The 14,128-nt window shown below is 41.9% G+C and overlaps 2 protein-coding genes across 5 annotated transcripts in view; both read left to right on the top strand.

The window, feature by feature from the left end:
* ATP5MG (ATP synthase membrane subunit g) overlaps positions 1 to 14,128 on the top strand; it is an 84,497-nt gene that overhangs the window by 33,145 nt on the left and 37,224 nt on the right. The gene's annotated exons all lie outside the window — the stretch shown is intronic.
* Positions 7,305 to 14,128, top strand: part of UBE4A (ubiquitination factor E4A) — a 37,234-nt gene continuing 30,410 nt past the window's right edge. For 2 of the 4 annotated variants that reach the window (XM_069066676.1, XM_069066674.1), the window contains exon 1: positions 7,306 to 7,450. The gene's annotated coding sequence lies outside the window, so the exon portion shown is untranslated. Of the gene's footprint in view, positions 7,451 to 8,394; positions 8,542 to 14,128 lie in introns of those variants that run through there. The other 2 variants (XM_069066677.1, XM_069066675.1) reach the window with 2 other exon arrangements.

Raw genomic sequence — 14,128 nt, 5'->3', positions numbered from 1 at the left:
TGTTTAGAAGCACTCTGTTCCAGAAGTCAAGGCCTGAAAATGATAAAGAAGACAGGTCTGGTTTCTTTAACTAGTTGTTTCTGCTCTCAATTGGCCAACCCTGGCAGGGAGACTTTCGAATATCAAGGTCAATCTCTGACTGTGATCTCAAGGCACTTAGGGGCCCCCACGGATGAGGCAGATGAAGAGAGAGGAGATTCTGCCATATCCAAGTCGGATTTGGCATGTCAGCTGACATCCTTCCCAACACCTCCTGTAATCCACTCCCTGCACAAAAGACCACCTTGAGCCATGTCTCACATGTGCCACCTACTGGCAGGTCACTATCTGAAAAGGAAAGAAGGAAGGCGTAGCAAGTGAGGTCTCTCTCAGGTATTATGCTTTGAACTCTTCCACAATGCTTTATAATAACTTTATAATATAATAGATAAAATACATAATATAATATAATATCTTTATAATAACTTATATTTGCATAGCACTTTAAGGTTTATAAAACACTTTCTAGACAAGGCCTTATTTGATCCTCACAACCATCCTTTCAAGTAGGTAGTACAATTATGACTATTCCCATTCAATGAGGAAAGAATAGAAGATCATAGAATTAATTTCACAGGATCATAGAACTAGAAATAGATGATATTTCAGAAGCCCTCTAGTTCAAGCCCCTCATTTTCTATGTAAAAAACTGAGGCCCATGGAGATAAAGTGAGTTATTTGCCCAAATTCACATAGAGGTGGAATTTGAACCCACAGCATTGAACTTAGGAGGTGCCATCTCAGCTGCATCCTGAAGGAAGTTAAGGTTTATCACAGTTAGAGGCAGACAAAGGGAAGTGATTTGCCCATTATCCTATAGCTGTTAGGTGACAGACTAGGAACTCAGTCTCAGGTGTCCTGACTAAATTTGTGCTCTAATCACTACACCCTTGCTGCCTTTTAATAAGAGTTCACATTTACTTAGTATTTGAAGGTCTTTAAGTACTTCTGCTTTTTTTTTTTTTGAGAGGGAAGGCAGGGCAATTGGGGTTAAGTGACTTGCCCAAGGTCACACAGCTAGTAAGTGTTAAATGTCTGAGGCTGGATTTTAACTCAGGTCCTCCTGACTCCAGGGCCGGTGTTCTATTCACTGTGCCACCTAGCCGCCCCCTTCAATTACTTCTTTTGAGCTCTTGCTGGATCATCATCCATATGCTACCTCCTCTCTATGGGTACACCCCAGTGCTCTATCTTAGTCCTTCTCTTGTCCATGAGCTCATTAGTTCCCAAGGGTTCACTTATCATCTACACACTTATGACCTGATATACAGTAAGTGCTTAATAAATGATTTTTCATTCCATGCCATGTGATTCCCAGATCTATGTATCCAGTCCTAGTCTCTCTCCTGAACTCCAATCCCAACACCACTAAAATTGCTACTAATCATTTTGAACTATATGTGCCAAAGGTATCTCAAACTCAAAATGTCAAATACAAAACTCATTCCCCAAAGCCACCCCCCTTCCCAACTTCCCTGTTTCTAAGACACTGACTGTATTTCCAATCTTCATGGATAGAGTGCCAGGCCTGGAGTCAGGAAGTCCTGAGTTCAAATCTGATTATATTTACTAGCTGTACGATCTGGGCAAGACACTTAACCTCTGTTTGCTTCAGTTTCCTCATCTGTAAAAATGGGGATAATAATTGTACCTCCCAGGGCTGTTGTGAGGATCTAAGGAGATGTGTATAAAGCAGTTAGTACGGTGCCTGGTACATAGCAGGTGCAATATAAATGTTAGCTATTATTAATATTATTATCCTCAAATTTCTAATACTCTCTCATCCTATATATCTATTCAGTTGACAAGTATTATCAATTTTACCTCAGTAATACTCACTATAAGCATTCCTTTCTCTCAGTTCACATAGCCATCACCATCACCCTAGTTCAGGCCTTCAAAATTCTTGTCTGGATTATGAAACAGTTCCTGAACCAATCCCCACTTCAAGTCTTATCCTTCTCCAATTCATCCTCCACACAGCAACCAAAATAATATTGCTAAAGCACAGCTCAGCCCTGTTACTCCCGCTTCAGAAGCTCCAGTGGTTCTCTGTTGCCACCTCTGTTTCGTGTTTTATCCCTCCACAATCTGGTCTTAACTCACCTTTCCAGGCTTATTTCCCATACTCCCCTGATACAGCAAAACTGGCTTTCTACTATTCATCACACGCGACTTCCCATCTCCTGTCTGTGCCTTTGCACAGGCTGTCCCCAGTGTCTGGAATTTTCTCTCTTACACTCTGGCTCATAGACTCTCTAACTTTCTTCAAAGCTCAGCTCAAGGGCTACCTCCTATGTGAGACCTTTCCTGATCTAGAATAATTTCCCATCCCATTACTTTTATTTACTTTGTATAATCATAGATCTACTCACATGTGTTTCCTCATAGAATATAAGTTCCTTGAGGATAATAACTGTTAAATTTTTCTTTGTATCTCAATTGTTTAAAATACTGTTTAGAACAGAGTCACATAGAAGGTGTGAGACTGGTTGACTGAGGCCGGCCAATAGATTAAGTCTTATTATACCACTTAATGGATGATGAAAAAGACACAAAAAAGGTTAAATGACATGTGTAATATCCCAGAACTCTTTCCAAGTCCAGTGCTTATCCACATGGCCTCCTAGCTCACTTACCCAGGACTGGGTGATTTATAGCTCTTTTTATAAAACAGAGGCACATATCTGTCAGACAACAGGTGTGTGTGTATATATATATTTTGAGATCCCATTAGGTTTATGTATTGGGATTATTAATGATTAGTCCCTTCCCTTAAGAAAACTCATAGCAGGGGCGACCAGGTGGTGCAGTGAGTAAGAGTGCCAGCCCCAGAGTCAGGAGACCTGGGATGGAATCTGGGCTCAGATACTTAGCACCCACCCAGAAACACCTGGCCATGTAACCTTGAGCAAGTTACATAACCCCAATTTCTTTAAAAAAAAAAAAAAGAAGAAAGAAAACTCATAGCAGAAAGTAATGTCTTAGATTCTTGAACCATTCTACTCCTGACGTAGCACTGAAGTCACAACAATCTCTCTTGCATATGTCTCCTTTGCACCATTGTCCTGGTTCAGGGCCTCTCACCTGGGCAGCTGTAATAGCCTCCTAACTATTCTTCCTGCCTCTAGTCTCCCCAGCTTTGGTCACACAGTTGCCAATAATCTTCCTAATTCACAGGTCTACTTGTGTCATTCCCCTGCATAATACCCTCAGTGGTCCCCTATGGCACAAAGAATAGGATAGAAATAACTTATCAGGGTCCTACACAATCAGGATCCTACCTACCTTTCCAGTCTTATTTCAGTCTAAACTCCATCACATAAGCTGCTTCTTGCTCCGTCCCCCTCCCTCCCCCTTGGACTAGTTCTCTAGCGTTAGGAACTCCCAGGGAGCAAACTGCTTCTACTGATGCAGACCAGTCGCTATTCTGAAACTTATAGTCTTACAGGGTTAACTAGGGGACTGAGACCTCAAGTGATTTCCCCAGGGTAACACACTGCCAGGGCAGCTAAGTAGCATAGTGAATAAAGTGCCAGGCCAGGAGTCAGGAAGACTCATCTATGTGAGTTCAAATCTGGCCTGAGACACTTAAACTAGCTGCATGACGCTGGGTAAGTCACTTAACCCTATTTGTCTGTTTCCTCATCTATAAAATGAGCTGGAGAAGAAAATGGCAAGTATCTTTGCCAGAAAAACTCCAAATAGGGTCACAAAGAGTCAAATACCACAGAAAAGCAACTGAACAATGACAACAACGTTGCCAGTATGAATTAGAGGCATAATTTGAACCCAGCTCTTACTGACTCTGGCTCTCCACCTACCATACTACACAGCCTCTCCACATACTATATTCTAGTCAATCTAGACTATTAGTTGATCTCTCTCTTCTCCTGCTACTATGTATTCACATAGGTTGTTCCCCTCACCTAGAAAATTCTCTTTTTTCAAGGCTGAGCTAAGGGTACTACTTTCTTCATGAAACCTTCACTGATTCCCCCAGCTGCCAAGTTATTTTTCCTTCCTCATATTTCTTATAAGCACTTTGTCTAAAGCATTATGTAAGTGTCCACAATTATTTTTATTAACATACTCCTCCCATTTTTGTCCTTCTTACATCCTAGTTTAAATCAGACTTATTTGCATCTTATTCCTCTAAATTATAAAATAATAAAACTCTTGGCTTACATAGACTGGGCTTGGGGTATAACCCTCAAAATCACTCTCTCTAGCTCATTTTTTCCCATATAGAGTCACTTCTAGAAAATCTCAGAATATAGCTCAAGCATCTATTTCCACTGAAGCAAATTTTTTAAAATTTCAAAATTCATATAAGCAGCCAAGGTAATAGTGTATATATTAGTATAGTACAACCTTTATTCTATCCCACAGAAAATGTACAAAATACACGAAGGATTCAGAGAAGCCCATAAACAACTGATATTTTCCTTTCTAATTCAATGAATTCTACCTTCCACCCAGTACTTTTGCAGTCCTCCAGACTTATAGCACCACCCTGTGGTTTGAACTCCTCTTGGAAAAAATAAATAAGTAAGCCACTAGGGAAGAAAACCCTTTCTCATGGGTCATACAGAGTCAACACCAGACATCTGTCCCAACATGGCTACCTGAATACAACACCCACACAACTATTCCAGCAAAACCTAAAATTCACACCAGTCCAAATAATGGTCAAGAAATTCATGTCTAGGTGGGGCAGTGAATAGAGCATTAGCCCTGTAGTCAAGAGGACCCGAGTTCAAATATGACCTCAGACACTTAACACTTACTAGCCATGTGACCTTGGGCAAGCCACCTCAACTGCCCTTCCAAAAAAAAAAAAAAAGAAAAAAAATTTCAGTGAGAACTACAATGATTTCTTCTACCCCAGAACTGCACAAAAAGTCAGACAGAATCCTATAGGCAATTAGGAAAGGGGGGTTGCCCACAAAGCCAGTGCCAGCACAGAAAAACAACCTGGTAACCTCTCAGAGCAACTAGGGATAAGCCAAAGAAACACATAGCCTACAAAATCCTGTGTTCCAAGGTAGTAAGAGGGTAGAGCTCACCTGATTAAAGCCCCAGGGTGGTCACAAATCCCTAGGGTGGTCAGAATCCCAGCAGGGACCCTGGAAGTCACCAGGAGTGACTAGCAGCATTCATACTGGAATACTAGTGCCTCCTATCATCTCCTGAAAATAATACCCAAAAGGAAAATTCCAGGAACATTAGAGCCAAAATCCTGAATTCCCACATCCAAGAAAAAAAAATTACTCCAAGTATCCAGAAAACAGCAGTCACATACCAAGTAACTAGTCAGGATCACACAATTCCTGGCTTCTACTAAAAACAAGAGTAGGTATTGCAATATTATATTTAAAAGGCCTAAGAAATAGACAGCACCAAGAATAACCCAGAAGAGTAAAGTACAATCCTATGTGGAGAAAAATGGACCTTTGATGAAGGAGATGTAGGCAGGGAGGTAGCAAGTGTAGAGAACAGGGTACGGGGCCTGGAGTCAGGAAGACCTGAGGTGAAATTCTGTCTCAGATACCTACTAGTTTTAAGACCTTATGCAAGCCATTTAACCTCTGGCTCGGTTTCCTCAATTTTAAAATGTCGATAATAATAGCACCAACCTCCCAAGGTTTCGATGAGGATCAGATTAAATACTTGTAAAACACTTAGCATAGTGCCTTTTAGCACAAAATAGGGGCTATATAAATGCTAGCTACTATTACTGTTGTTTTTCTAATAAGAAGTCTAGAGCTGAGGAGGAACTTTGAAATACATACGAAGAGAAACCCAGAAATCTTGCAAAGTATTTTGAACAACTAGAAGGGTATGTATGACAATATAATTCTAACATCTTAATAAGGAAAGAAGAAATAAGTAGTCTTCAAAGAATAATGTAAATTTTTTTGTTTTTTTAAGAGATCCACAGTGTCTGGGGAGGGGATTGGTTCAGTTTAAAGGATTTGAAGAGAAAAAAGAGAAGGGAGGATAAAAGGAGGAAAACTCTGATGCAGAAAAGAGGAAGAAGGAATTTGCTGTTTCTCATAAATGACAAGTGAGAAGAAGAGTATTAAAGGGTGGGGGTTGCTGGCATCAAAAGAAACTTACTCTTCTCTGAAATGGATAAATGAGGTTAAATACACAAAGAGTTTGGTATAGAGCTGGAAGGGCTTTAGAAGATCATTTCATTTTACTCCCTCATTTTACAGATGAGGAGCTGAGGCCTAGAAAAGGGAAATGATTTGCTCAAGATCAAATGGTAGAGCCAGGACTGTAATCAGAGGTATACTGGAGTCATTCCTACTGGCAAAGCTTAACAGTTTTCAATGTGAGCACCTTGGAAATGAATAAACACTACAAATTGGGGCTCTATTCTTTGTTTCCTTGATTATCTAGATTTAAGAAAGTGCTGGAGAAAAAGTTAACAATGCAAATTTATTACAGTGGTGTAATTTTTGGGTTTTGTTTTTGTTTTTCTTCTGGAGAGCCTGCGGAAAACATTTGCCAGTATACCCTATTGGAATTCGTGTTTCGGGAATTTCTGGATTTCCCAAATCCAAATCCAATACTCTTTCCACTAGTCATCCACGTGGTGCCTAATAATGATAATAATAAGCTTTTGCTACATGACAGATTTATAGATGAGTAGTCTTTTCATTACATTATGGATTCTCACGAGAAAAAAAAAACTTCAAAGTCCTGATGTTTTTGTTATAATAATTAATATATTGTGTAAAATTTTACTATCATTATTATTGTTATACAACAAAGGCACCCTGGGGGATGCTTGGAAATGGACAATTATAGAGAAGCATCCTGTGAATGGCTAATGGAAAGTACGCAGGATTTGGAGTGTGAAAATTGTGGGTTGCAAAGTTGTGTGACCTCGGACAAAGGCCGTCTCCTCTCTGCTCCCGAGGACCTCGATTTCTCATTAGTATATAGTGAGGGGTTGGACTAAATGACCTGTAAAGCCCCTCCCAGCTCTCAAGCTATAATCCTATCAAGGTTGGTAGCACAAGGACACGTGGCGTGCCATGCCATGCCCATTGTTTGGCTTTTCTTTTCTTCTCCCCGCCCCTGTGGCACGGGAAGAGCTGGGAAAGGTGCTGGTTCAGCTTGGCCGCACGAATGAACCTTCTTTCACCTCCTTGCCTCCGCCCAACCCGATCCTCGGCCACTGTCCCCCAAGCAGGGGAGGCAGCGACGCCACGGCCAGCTAACGCTGCCCTCTCGGCCGCCGGCGGCACTTCCGGCGCCCTGGTGTGACGCGAAGGGGGCATGGGCGCCTGGCCAATGACGTCAGCTCCGGTTGCCGGGGCTGAGTCGGAAGTGTTGAAAGCCCTTGGCTTCGAAGAGTTCCCGGTGCTGCTGCCGCTGGCACCCTCAAGCCCCGGTAAGAAGGAGTGCGTCCCTTGAAGGAGGAGGCGGCGCAGGGGCCCTTCGGCAGGATCCGCCCCCTCCCGAGGCCGGGACCCCGCTGCCCGACTGCTTCCCTCCCCCGAGTACCCTGTGCGGTGCTCGGGACCCCTCCTCTTTCTGCCCCCCCACCAGTATTCGGCTTCGGTACGCCCCTGAAGCCCCCTCCCCTTTATTAGAGAGGCCTCGGGAGGAGAGACGTGGGGGAGGGCCTTGGGCGCCCTGAGGTCGCAGCCCCTTTTGACACCCTTCCTTTAGGGCGTGCCACGCGTGGGGAGTCGGGGCAGCGGGGCAGACGAGGGTCTTGGGTTCGAGCCAGACTTGTCCGTGGGACCCTGGGCCTCTCGTGGAGGAGCTAGTCGCAGGACTAAGGGTCCGGAGGAGACACAGGCTCCGAGAAAGCGGCTTCGCATCCCTCTTCTGCTCGGTCCTTGTCCAGCGACTCCTCCCAGGGTGTCCGTGAGCCCGAGTGAGGAAGTTGAGCAGGTGATCGGTGCGCTCCTTCTTCCCGCCCTGCCCTGTCCCGGGAGCCTGGAGGCAGCCCCGCGTTAGACGTGTGCTGTCGGGAAGGGCTGGCAGATTGCGTAGCGGCGAGGCCACGGCCAAGCCAGCCCTCTGCCAGCTGGATGCAACTGACAGCTTTCACCGACCCTCCCTTTGCCTCTCGGTCCTCTCCAGCCTTGCATTCTCTCCTCCCATCTCCAAGGGCCCAAGGCATGTTTGTTTGATTGTGTTACCGCTCAGTTCTTGGCCCCGAGTGGATCCCGTTTGAGACAAAGTTGGAGTCTCAAGAAGAAATAACACTGCCTGCATGTAAAATCCCTGTTCGATTGTTACAGTTTTTGGAGAGATGGATAGATAGCCCAAAACGACTGATAGACTAAACGACTTAACAGAAAAAAGGCCCTGGATTTGAAATCTGAAGATTTGGGTTCAGATCCTAATTCTATGTGACCTTAGCATGGTTCCTCAGTTTCCACTTCCCTCATCTGCCAGTTGACAGACTTTTGCCTAGAGGACCAACCCCGAAAGTCCCATCCGGCTCTAAATCCTGTGACCCTAGACCAGGTACTTCTCTCAGCCTGGTTCATTTGTAAAAATAGAAATAATAATACTACCCAACTCACAGGGTTATTGTAGAGTAAAACACTTTGTAAACCTTAAAGCTCTATATAAATGTGAATTATTATTTTTGGAGAAGGATATTGTACCCTTACTAATGTGGGCACAATTGCAATGAAGGTAGATTTCTGTGAACATATCCAAGGTAGGTAAGCTTATGGGGTGTGACTTGGTAAGGTCTCATTTTAGTGGTCATGGGTTTTTTACAAGTAGTCCACGTTACTCTTCTATTCAGACAACCACTGATGTCAGAAAATATGTGTAAAAATGTTCAGAAGGGCTTACCCTTTGATATTTGGCAGTCACCATAGCATAAAATAGTATAATTCAGAGGCAGAATTTGGTAATGAGAATGATTGTTCTTATATCTTGTGGGAACAGAGATGCTTGTGCGTATCCAGTCAGAGGGGACAAAAACATTTAGGATACCACTTGGGTCCTATACTGGGAATTTTTCAGACACTTTCTTAGATCCATCAGAGAGAAATTTATTATTTAGGAGAATATACATTCAAAACGAATCGAGTCCAAAAGTTTCCTAGGGATTTGGATTTAACAACTTGAGGGCAAAGATTGTCTTTCCTTTTCTTATTTGTATCCCTAGTGCTTAGCACAGTGCTTGCACATAGTTGGAGTTTTATTATAGCATCTGTAGCAGATAAAAAAATTTTTTAAGTTTTTTTAGAAACTTTATTAAAAATAAAAGATTTGTCTCTTTGGCTAAACTTCTTTGACTAGAGACAGTTATTTATGCAATTTTGTACTTATAGAAATACTTTATTCCTTCAGTATATGCTTTTTTAAAATCATTGAGCAAATAGAGTAAACATTTGTTAAGTTCTTTTGGTGTGCCTCTAGGGAATACATTGAACTAGACAGTAGTGGTGATAATACAGCATTTTCCGTTTGTTCACTACTATATATACATTATCTTATTTGACCCTTGTAAGGTTAACCTCGTTTTATATATAAGGATACAGGCTTAGAGAGATTATGTGAAATGTCCAGGGTCACAGAGCTAGGGAGTTTCTCTATAGGTTTCAAACCTAGATCCTCTTGATTCTTAAGTTCAGTGCTATTCACTAATGATAATGGCTAGCATTTATGTAGCTCTTAAGGTTTGCAAAACACTTTACATATATATTAACTCATTTGATCTTCACAACAACCCTGAGAGGTAGGTGTTATTATTATCCCCATTTTACAGATGAGAAAACTGAGGCAGACAGAGGTTAAGTGACTCCTGTGGTCAACAGGCTTGTGTCTGAGGCAGAATCTGAACCCATTTCTATCCACTCTACCACCTAACTGTATTTCACAATGCTGTTTAGCAAAAGTTCTTAACCCACTGAGTCTAGGATTCCATGAACTTAGATAGGAAGAAAAAAAATCACATCTTTATCTTCACCAACCTCTACCTGAAATTTAACACTTCTTCGATGATGAATATAGACATTAAACCTTCCCCAGACTGCCAAAGGTGAACCCCACTCTTCTAGGCAGCAGAATGAGGAATGGCCTGCATGCATTTAGGAGAGGTAGCTCAGTACATTGGAAAGACTGCTTCACTTGGAGGCTTGGCATCAGAGCTCAAAATCTGGTGCTATCACTTATTACCTCTGTGACCTTGGACAAGTCACTTAAACACTTGGGGCCCAGATTTCCTTGTCTATAAAATAAGGGATTTGGACTATGTGACCTTGAATTTCCTTTCCACCTCTAGATCTATAATCCTGTGATCCTAAGTAGTTTATAGTCTAATAAGGGAATAAGACAAAGTATATTAAAGAGTTTGAAAGCAAAGTTCAGTGTAAGATCTAGGGATGGGAAGGAAAGATATCTTTCCTTTGTATCTTTGGGGTAAATATGAAAGGCTTGCTGCAAGAGGAATTGAGTTTTAAAGGATGTGAGGGAAGAAAGTATTAGCTAGCAAAAGGAATAATGTGAACATTGGAAGAGAGGTAGAAAAGAGTTAATGAAGAAGGGGGTGGTGGTGAGAATGGCCCAAGCTGGTTGGAGTGTACTCCAGTGCATGGGGCAGCAGTATGAGATAAAGCTAGAAGGCCAAGTTGCTCAGAACTCTGAATGTAGGCAAAGAAGTTGAATTTTACTTGGTAGGTATTAGGGACACATTGAAGTATGGATTTTTTGTGGGGGGTTTGCCAAGAAATAAGATGACCAGATCTGTCTGTATTTGTTTGCTTGCTTTTTAATTCTGGGAGTGGTGTGAGGAATGGATTGAAGGAAAGAGATTCAAAATGAGGAGATTTATAAGGGGGCTATTGCTTTGGAGTGTAAGGAGGTAGGGAGGTAATGGATTGGAGTGAGAGTACCTTGGAATAGAGAGGAACATGTTGCAGATACTTTTGAATTGGAATCAATAGACTTTGTAAATGATTGCATTTGAAAAGGAAGGGAGAATGTAGGGTTTAACATGTAGTATCCAGTAAGCATTTGCAGAGGAATGGTCAGACATGTAGAAGAACCATGAGAGTTCTGTCAAAGACCCCCAGGGGTAGGAGGGTGGGAGACTAAATGAATCATAATACCATGTGCAGAAATAGTGATGTCAAAAGGAGCATTGGGTTTAGAGAGGAAATTAATGAGCTTGAGAGAGCACCACTACCAGTCTTAGTGTCTGTGGATAAAATGAACTAATGAAAAAGAGCAGATTAAAACCGGGGTACTAGGAGTTTGTATCCTCTTCCTTCCATAGAGTATTATGAAATACCAGAATTAATGCCATCCCCATTTTAAAGACTAGAAGTTGAGTGGTTTGCCCAAGATAACATGGCTAGTGGATAGAGGGGTTGAGCCTTGACTTGGTCCACTTGTTCCATGTCCAGTGACTTTTCTACTCCCAAGCTGCTTCTCAGTATTACATAAAAGCCTTTGTGCTGGAGAAGGCTATCAGTACATTAGTCATAAGTATGTCCAAAAGGAGCTAATTTCATATAAAGTGATTAAGATTTTTGAGATTGTGTTACGTCTTCTGTATTTTACAAGAACACTAAGTGAACTGTGGTTTGAAATCACCATGAAATTCTTGATATCCTAGAGGTTTTCTCTCTTGTGTTCTTAATAATAGCTGATGTTGCTATAACACAATAAGATTTGCAAAATGCTTTACACATATTATTTCATTTGATCCTCACAAAGGTCCTGTTGTAATTGAATTTTTTTTTGTCTTGACATTTGATGTCATTGATGTAGGGGAGTTTTTGGTGAAGAAACTCCTTTCAATACAAATTAGTGACTGTTCTGCAACTTAGAACCTTAGAGCATTGCCAGAAGCTCTGAGGAGTTAAGAGACTCTGCCTGGGTCTTTCTAGGGGTAGGAATGACAGTTATTATTATCCCCATTTTACAAATCAGGAAACCCAGTTTCAGAGAAGTCAAGAGATTTGCCCATGCTAGTAGTTGTCAGATAGAATTTGAACCCAGGTCCTTAGAGACTCTAAATCTAGCACTCCTACACCATGCTGGGTGACATTCAGGTCATTTTTCTTCTAAATGTAGCATTCCGTAGGCTTCAAGATCTGTGTGCCATATGATATTTGAGAAAGCTGTTAACTCCCAGAAATTCCTTTGTGCCTCAGACTAGCCTGTGCAGCAGTTTTGAATTTCTCAGAAAGTTATTTCATATTACATATGCCAGTTGGGAGGGAAACACTAGCCTCTCAGCTAATTGCCACTTACTCATTGTAGTAATGTAGTTTATTTCAGTTTCCCTGTTAATTTATCCCATATCCCTTTATGAGCAGCTAATCTTGTTTAAAGTGTATGTAACAACATATAACATTCCACTTAACTGATATAATAGAGGCCAGCTCCAGGCTAAAAAGAAATTTATGGCATCTGCCTAAGTTGTTTGAACTATTCCTAATGGGGTGTGTGGGATGTTCACAAGGACCAGCACCTCTGGTGTGAAGGCTTGCTAAGCCTTTTTCAGGGCAGCTCATTCACCTCCAGTGTCTACCCTCACCCAACTCTCCAAGAAGCTGTAGCATGTGCAGTGGCCACACTCCACTGAAGCCAACTCAGCAGACGGGCTAAACTGATTTGAGGGTGACTGACAGGCCTCAAACCCATCAGTGAGTTAGAGGGATGTCTATTCTAAGCATATGAAGCTTCCCCCAGGAGAATGGGAGGATGAAAACAATTTGAAGGTGGCTGAAGCAGGCACTGTGGATCACTCAAAGCTTGGTCAGACATTAAAGACACCAAGGTCATCCACTGCACCCAGGCCATCCCCAGTCATCCTGACTTTTGTCTTGCCACTGAACTTCCACGACTCTGGAAGAAAGAGTGAGGCTTTGTGCAGCCCAGCCTCACTCAAACCCAGTTCACCCACAAGTCAAGACATCACCCATGATGTCATCGGTCCTTTTCAAAAGCCAAGGACCAACAACTATTCCTAATTGACCATAATTGCAGAAAACATGGGGATAGCTCACAAAGCAAAGCAACTGGTAGAACTACCATTGAATATGAAACTATTTATTATTAGAATCCTAGAGATAAGGATAAGCCTTCAGATATCCTTAGTTTTGTTTATATGATTCTGTAATACCGTCCTATCCCAACAAAATGAAAAGTAGAACTATTAAACGGTGTTAGACTTGGGTTTAGGAAACCTGCGTTTACTTATGAGCTTTTTGACCATGAGCAAATCCTGAGCCATAGTTTTCATATCTGTAAAATGGAAATATGATATTTACATCAACTTACATAGTGGTTTTTAGGAAAGTGCTTTATAAACTGAAGAGTGTTTTATACTTACAAACTTATTGCCTACACTCCCCTGACCACCCTTAACCCCCTTTGTGACTTTTGTCCTTGGATAGATTCATCAGCTTTTTAACAGGCAGTGTCTATCATTTCTTTCACCTCTGTGCCCTTCAGAGTCACATGGCTATTTTCTGGCCTTGGTTCACGTTCTTCTGAACTTTTAGAAAGGAGGGGAAAACATTCAGTGAACTCTGTCAGTCCAGTTGTGACACCAGGTCCACTTGACCATTAAGGCTGTGATGTGCAGAATGGCAAAATCTTTTCAAATGCAAACTCCTTCCCAAGTTACCAGTCAGTTTCAGATTATGTGATGGACCTCCCAAAGTTGGAATTTATTTATGTCTTTCTTAAGTGTAATAAAGAATCATCAGGACACATTTTAGTGGGTCTAGAAAACCACCAGTTAAGCCTAGGAGCATGACTGAGAAATAGTCGTTCTTTAATTTTTATTGGGCACCTACAGCTTAGCTTGTCGGCACACTCTTGCCATTCTGAGATGATGGCCATGTATCCCAGCTCCAGGCCTAGCTCGAGTACCAGTTGCCCTCCCTGTAATTCAGAGCAAACGCTGTGTTGTCATCATTCAGGCAAATGAGCAAGAAGTGGCTCACTCAGGCCGGTGATGGAGAGTCAGTAGTTTCAAAGAAAATAGCTATATTGTTTCTGTTGTTCTTGGCAAGCCATCTTTGTGTGTGTGTGTGTGTGTGTGTGTGTGTGTGTGTGTGTGTGTGTGTGTGTGTGT

This window comes from Petaurus breviceps, unplaced genomic scaffold, assembly GCF_028583685.1.
Source record: "Petaurus breviceps papuanus isolate PSGF00001 unplaced genomic scaffold, PetGlider_PUasm1.0 90723, whole genome shotgun sequence".
NCBI lineage: Eukaryota > Metazoa > Chordata > Mammalia > Diprotodontia > Petauridae > Petaurus > Petaurus breviceps.
This window is presented reverse-complemented; position numbering and strand designations above follow the sequence as displayed.